We start from the raw sequence: 7882 nt of genomic DNA on the forward strand, positions 1-7882 counted from the left end.
ATCTGAATTGTGTGAGCTAGGACACTGGTATAACGGATGTAAGCTTTGGCAGAAATCTTTCAGCTTATTACATAAATATATTTGAGCAAACTCTATATGGACTGAAGTGTTTATTCTGTTGTTGTGTGATCTAATTTGATACTAAATCCAGCTGAATTAGTACCAATTACCCTATCTGTAAATACATTCGCAGAAAAGTTCAGGATCTGAATTTCACCAAGCATTTATATGGAAAGAATACAAGGGCACTTATTTGTTTCCATAACCTCCTCCCACTAAGTTCATCAAGTCCCTTCTTATAACATTTTCCTCTGCTATATATGATTCTTAAGAAAGACAGAAAATTTAAAAAACATCCACAAAACCCATTAAGGTATTTTTTTCTGATTAGCTAGGAGCTAACGACTTCTTATCCCTATTGTGCCTCACCTTGACTTTTTTTTCCTGAACAAAGTCTGTCTGTTGAGTAGTAATTGCTAGGGCAGTATTTTCAAAGTAATAAAACAAACTGCATTAATACTTTAACATTCAGCTTAACTGCAACGGTAGCACATACATTACAAAAAAGAAAAAATATACACACTTTCCACTTTTGATGAATGTCACAAATTACTGATAACAACATGTGGCACCAGAATAGAAATGAGCCAACAGCTGCAGAGATTTAAGTCATTTCCACACTGCCTGTTGTCTGGTACCTCCCCAGCTGGAAGTTACCATCTTCAGAAAATAGTAAGGAGAGGGGAATGTGGGCCTACACTTCAGCTCTTCAATTCACAATCCAACGTGTTAAATCATGGGCTCTAGGAAAACATCCTCAATTACCATAGCTGAAGTCGTAACCAATCTGCCAGTATTAAAAAAAAAAAAAAAGTATTCAAATTCAGCATTATGAAAGCAGCATTTTGCCAGATTTTATTATAAACACACGGATTTTTTTTTCCCCAGGAAGTAACAATGAGCAATTATGTATTATTTGAATTTTTCATAATACTCATAGTTCTATGCGTATTTATAATCCAGTTCCTCCCAGAATGGCTAAAGCAGAGCTGATTGTCACAGCAAAGATAGAATTCTGGTCTATTCCTCTTTTCGAATCATCCTACCTAGACTGTGACCTTACAAAACTGAATTGTAATTTAGACGTAACAAGTAGCAGCCCTACAGTGTTACATAGCAAATTTCCTATACAGTCCCCAGTGGAAACAGGATCATTCATGGAGCTGTAGGAAGAGCAGCAGTGTCCAGGAGAGTCTCAGGAAGGCCTGGGATAGTTTTGGCAAGGTCTGAGGAGACTTTCTGCACCAGTGGTATTCATACAGGGGTACATAACGTGGGTTCTGGCATACTAATGTCATTTATGTAAGGCAGACAACAAAGGAACATGGCCCCTGCTATGAGGAACTGAAGGTTTGTGGGACAGTTATCAAGCTAAGATAATATCTAACAGCATGTGGTAGGGACATGCACAATTCAAAAGAAACTGTATTTAATACCAAAATATTCCTTTCTTCTCATTACTCCTCACAGAGAAATAATTCAGCAACAGCTCTTTTGGTCCAGTAATTAGCTTTCGTTAGAGTAAAGAAGATTGCCACTGCAGGCATATAGAAGTCATGCTAGAACGGACACCAATTTATGTTCTGTTGTTACTGGATACCACTAGAGTAAAACCCTAATAATGGGGTGAAACATGTACGGACATTTTTCAACTTACAAACTGCCAATTCCTTCAACATCCTAAAACCAAAATGCATGTAAACCACTTGGAAACATACATGTTTGTGTTTTAGTGTAAATGGGATCTCAGATATGGATTTCACAAAAAAAAAAAAAATACTTGGGTTCAAAAGATGGACTGTAGACAGATTTTAAAATCAATATTGACAGATTTAATCCAGAGGTCAAAATAGGCCTCTTGTCATTAAAGTGAAAAAAACAGAAAAAGGAAGAGCTTTAGGCTGGTGGCTGATATTTCAGCAGTGCTGCAGTCATGTATAATTTAATACTCCATGACTGGCTAATAATAGTCTTCTCTGTGTTCCTATCACAAGTTTTGTAATAATGGTCAAGATTTGTGGTTTCCAGCCATCAGCTTGGAATATTGCCTCACTGCTCCAGGCCTGACATAGTAGTCCTAGTTTTCCACTGGGATGTGCTGTATAATTGCATCGGTCTGCTTTCTGAAACTCCTAGGAGGGTGTTAAGCTAAAAAAACAGGCAAGACAGAGGCTTTGTTTGGACACAGGGCTATAGAACAGAAGAAAAAAATAACGAATTCTGTTAATCCCATCACTAACTTCACAAAATGGAGGGAATAAAAGCAACAGGTGTACTGGAGGATTATCCTATGTCCATATGAGGGCATAAAAAGCAGTTAATTCTTGCTTAGATAAAATGGCAACTTTAAATTACAGAAATAGCCAGCTGCATGTTTTCTGTATTTACATGTTACAAGCACCTTTATTGATTTTTAAATAGAGTATACTGATAGACACAAAAAAATAATAAACTATTTTTATCACTGGAAATCATGTTGTTCAACTACAGCTAGTATTCAAAATGCTACAGCCCTCTTGGTTGACCAAACTTAAAAAGAAACTCTAAAGTCACAGAGTCCCAGGTGAGACTTCTTTGAGTTGGCCCCACTAAGTGAAGCAATCAGACCCATTTATCTGCATGTTTTAAGTAACAAGTCTCTGAAATGGCACCTAGAAAGAATATGAAAATACCTGCAAATTACTAAGGCCTGGTTAGATTGTAGGCCACATCCTCAGCCAACATAAAGTGCAAGGAATGCACATCAGACAAGAATCTGAGTTCCTAACTCTCAAGTCTTTATCCAGAACTTTCTTGTACACTTTGGGGATATTCTTAGGCAGTTTATTAAATCCCCTAAACATAATAAAATCCAACTGTATCTTAACTGTATCTGGTAAAAGATACTGTAATCAAGTCCTCTGACATCTGGATAATGTAGACTGATGAACTACACGTTAAATGCAGAAGATACAACTACAACAGTGTTATGGTTGCAAACATTAAAAAGGTACTAGTTTTTAGATTACATTTCACAAGGAGTGATAGGTTTCAGGGGAAACTCCACAAAAAAATATTTGTCTGTCATTTTTCCAAAAGCAAAATAGCAACAATTTAAGTCTGAATTGTTCCCATTTACACAACATAACTTGTTTGAAAGTTAGAGCCTTAAACATTAATACATTTTTTATAAATTAGATAGTTGACCTTATGTTAGATTTCTCTTGCATAATCTATCTGCTTATATTACTATCCTCTTATTATCACAGAGAAAATGATTAATTATATGGCCAAAGAATTCAAACCATGTGTGTCCTGAAGGCAGAAATGTCATCAGGTTATATACCGCCATAAATATTTCCACTATTCAGATTTTTCCAATTGTGTTTATTGCACGTGACCTACAATTTTTGGTAAACAAGCATGTGCAGCCATTTCTGTGGCAAATATTCTAGCATTACAGGGCATTTTTTTAAACACATAACACAATTTTCCATGGAATACATCAGTTCATACACTTGAGGTCTCTGAATGTACATATGACTAACTAACAGCTGCAGTTTCCTCACCTTTGGCTATATTGCCCCAGCAGTTTCAATATATTTCTCTTAATTAAGTGATTTAATCAGTCACAATAAGTAGATTGGTTCTTGACATTCTCTAGAGTTTTATTCTAGTCACCCAGCATGTCCATTGAACTCCTGGTATTGGTCAGTACAATCATTTTAAATGGAGTGAGAAAGAATTACAAGGTACTTAACAGAAACTATTATAATGCTTATGATATTGGTTTATATTACAACCACTCATATTTTAGGGGATAATATTTTGTATTTAGCAATATCTATTTCTACCTAAATACAAAATTTCTGTGTTAGGAAAGAAAAAAGAAAATTTGTATGGAATTCATTATGAAGATTTAATGATTTTTTAAAAACAGATATGACTTAATGTTCCAAATGCAAACATTAGTACATGTAGTATTACCCTCTGGAATTTGAATTTATTTTGGCATCTTTTGAAAGACATCACCTTATTCACATATGTTTCATGTTGTATATAAAGAACTGTACATATGTCCTTGCATCACAGTAATCTAAAAACCTGAAATACATGTTATAAAAATAATAAAATGTTTCACAGCAGCAGCAGACCAGAAATTAATTATGTAAAAAGTCAATTAAATGTATTTTGAAATATCTGACTTGCCAGGGGGGTGTAATACTTAAAAGTGGAGTACAATTTACCAACAGATTAAAACATAGCATGCCATCAAAAAGCATGATCCTAGCAGCTTGAGCATAGCTAGTAGAGTAAGTATGGGAAAGGAATAATCTATGTAGCTGTGCTTTTAGAAAAATCCTGTCTGTGACAGTCATTAGTAAAGTAGTTGTCAGGGTAGCTACAGTGTATGCCAGATAAACAGTTAAAATTATGTTTGATATAAATCACAGTCTGAAGAATGTGTGCAAATTCATTTTAGAAAAACAAGTGAAAGGTTTTCATGTTTAGCAGTCAGAAAAGGCTTTTTGAGCCACACAAATCCAGTGCCAGATGTAAGGCTAACTATTGGCTGAACACTGACCATGTGTTTGAGCCGTGCAGATATGAAAACCCCTCCCAGAGCCAGATCTGCATTGCAGTCAAGGAAAGAACAAGATTTATGTCCCCTGCCTTACTCTCTTGCATAGATACGTAGGCAAGCAGGAAATCCATCTGCAGTTCCTCACCTTAATAAAACGTACTAAGTAATACTATTTAGCTATTCGTACAATTACTGCTAACAAGTGTTTTCCAAATCTTAGTAACAAAGAACGAACACTAAGATCAAGTATATTCATATGCTACTTTTTACAATTTTGAAGAATAGCAAATATCACCTGCTATGTGCTCCATTTTTCTTTTCTTCTACATCTCAAGGCTTTTTTCTTCCTGTGTAGACAACATGAATCACAATTAAAAATTATTCTAGTAATCTTCTATTTCTTACCTTTTTCCCAGTTGTTATGATTTTAATACACAAATTTTAGCACAACTGACTCCTTATGCACTGGCATCTCAAACACAACATACTAAATTTCATTTTAGCTGGAGTTTTCAACTGTAACTGGCTATCACATTCTTTTTTCCCCTAGCAATACATATACTCCTTTCTATTTGATCTACATTTAAAGAGAACGTATGTTTGCTAACAAGAAGAAAGCTAGTATAAACAAAGTATGTTGCTTTTTAGAAAGCCCTACATTTACCCTAGAGCCTTGTGTAAATCAAGCAACATAGAAGGTTAGGCATATAATACTTTATCTCAAGTAAGCTACTTAAGTATGATTGTTGACACTTTAACATGACACCTTTACACTTTGTCCAGGGCATAATTTTGCTAGTAAGAGAATTCCTCCTATCCTAAGATCTAGACAATAAACATGAAATTTTTGTGCACTGAGTTACAGAGCCAACTATGTTACAATGGCACATCAGCAAGCTATCTTTCATTCACTGCTAGAGGTTTTATTGTTTGGTTAGTCCTAATATCATTCCCAATGCACACTTCTTTTAATTTTTGTCAGAAGTGTTCAAGCAAATAAACTTTTAAGAAGAAAATTCAAATAAAACATAGGGAGCAGGTAATGGAATAAAACAAGAGTCTAATATGTTCAGACTTAATTAGCATCCAAAGAAAAGCAGAACAAATAGGAAAAAAAATGTTTAGGAAAATATTAATTTTTATAGCAATCCAAAATGCTATTATTTTCCATATTAGGTATCTGGTACAAACATAAAATATTCTAAAGAATAAACATTTTCTACAGAGATACAATTTGTAGAAAGAATTAATTCCGTGTCCCTGAATGAAACCAAAACATGCAAGGGGAAAGCAGTTTAAAAGTATTTTTAATTGAGCTAGTTACTAATTGTTTAATTTCTCTCATTTCCTGGGTCACAGCTCTGAGATGTAGCTCTTGAGGAATATGTGTTATGCAAAATTGGTCTAAGGTCTCTGACAGATGGAGTCTAATGGACACAGTTGCAAGAGTTTGGTGTTATTTCTCCAACTGTTTACTGGAGATTACTAAACCTGTACTAGGCTGGTGGACAAGTATGTATGTTTTTGCTTCAAACTAGCTCATAGACTGACATAACTTCAAACACACCTTTATCAATTATTATGTTAATATAATTAAGTCAATACAGGAGACTGTAAATTGAAGCAGCTGACATATCTAAATGCATTCAGTGTCTTCCGTGGGAAAACAACAGACAGAAAGGGCAAATACTATCTCAAACCACTGCAACTAAGTCCTCCAGAGACTGCCAGAGTTCTGAGGCACAAGACACTTAAATTGGCACAATCTGAAGTGGAAACGGTCTTTAAGATTTGTTGTTTCTACAGTGTGTGTATATACAAATGCATGCATGCATACATGCATATTTGTGTGTATATATATATATATAAAGACTATTAGTAACAATTTCTGAAACAAATCAAATACTGTAGCATAACCATATTACTAATTCTGATATCAAGAATCAAGTTATTGCTTCTATGTATTTTTCAATTAACAAAATAAAAGGTTTTCATGCACTCTGCACCGCATACAAGAATTGCCAACATGTTACCAGACTTCACACTAATATATTACCCTGTCTTTGTTCAGCGAAGCTCAACAATTTAAATCAAATTCAAAGATGAAAACAATTGTTTCTAAATGAAGAAGATAGCAGAAGCTGCAGTTGCTTGCACAATAGTCAAGCATCTGCAATAACACTTGTCCATGTTTAAATATACCATATTTCTATAATGCACAAAAAAAGCTGAATATTAAACAATCTTTTGTCTTGAAGCTCATATGAACATTTTCTGTACAGCACTCAGGCCTTTTTATCAAAATCATAGTTTGTGTCCTTTTCAAAGTATGAAACTTAAATATTTTCATACCAATACATTTGCAAAACCATCATCACAATACTAACATTTAGTTAATTATATGTCCATTTATTTCTGCAATCTAAGAGGCTTACAGAAAATATCTTTGGTTCAGTGAATTGGCTCCATTAACATTTCTACATTGGAGACTAGAATTCAAGATCAATTTCATATTTGTATCCTAATCTCTGTGTAACACCAAAAAAACCCTTTGGAAAATTTCACCAACAATATTTACATATCCAAAGATTCACTTCACAAACAAATGCCATGTAAGAATCAAGCAATGAAAACCTCCAACAAACCCTCAACAAACAAGAACAATGAAGAGAAACTGACATTTCAGCCACAGAAATATATAAAAGTTAAAAGCCTTTCACGCTTTTTTTTTGAACAAGGTACAAACTAGGGTTCCCTTTGCTTACAAAGAGGAGAGTAAATGTTTGCAAACACTGCTAGGAGAAAAAGAAAAGCATGTTAGCCATCCGCATAGATCACTGACACTGCATCTGCTACATAATATGAAACTACATCTGACTATGAAACTACATCAGCCAGAACAGATACAGGTGTATTAAATGCTACATTTTCTCTTAAGGAAATGGGTGATCCAAAATGGGAAGCAATATTCTATTGACCAACCTGAAAACACTTTACTAGCAGAAAATCGTTTGCCTGCAATCAAAATTATAATTTTTCATCTAAGACCTCAAACTTGTGGATAATTTTCACCAGCAGCTGTGAATCTTTGTAAAATGTGCATCTCTCATTTACTGCCTTGTCTTTTATGTCAATGCAGTAAGCACAATATTATAAAATTATTACATTCTGTACAATTGATTACACACGGGGGAAGAAAATCATGAACTGAAACTATAGAATTCAAATGTGATCCGCCTGTGGCTGTGCAACCAAATG

Source organism: Vanellus vanellus (assembly GCF_965231255.1).
Source record: "Vanellus vanellus genome assembly, chromosome: 5".
Classification (NCBI taxonomy): Eukaryota; Metazoa; Chordata; class Aves; order Charadriiformes; family Charadriidae; genus Vanellus; species Vanellus vanellus.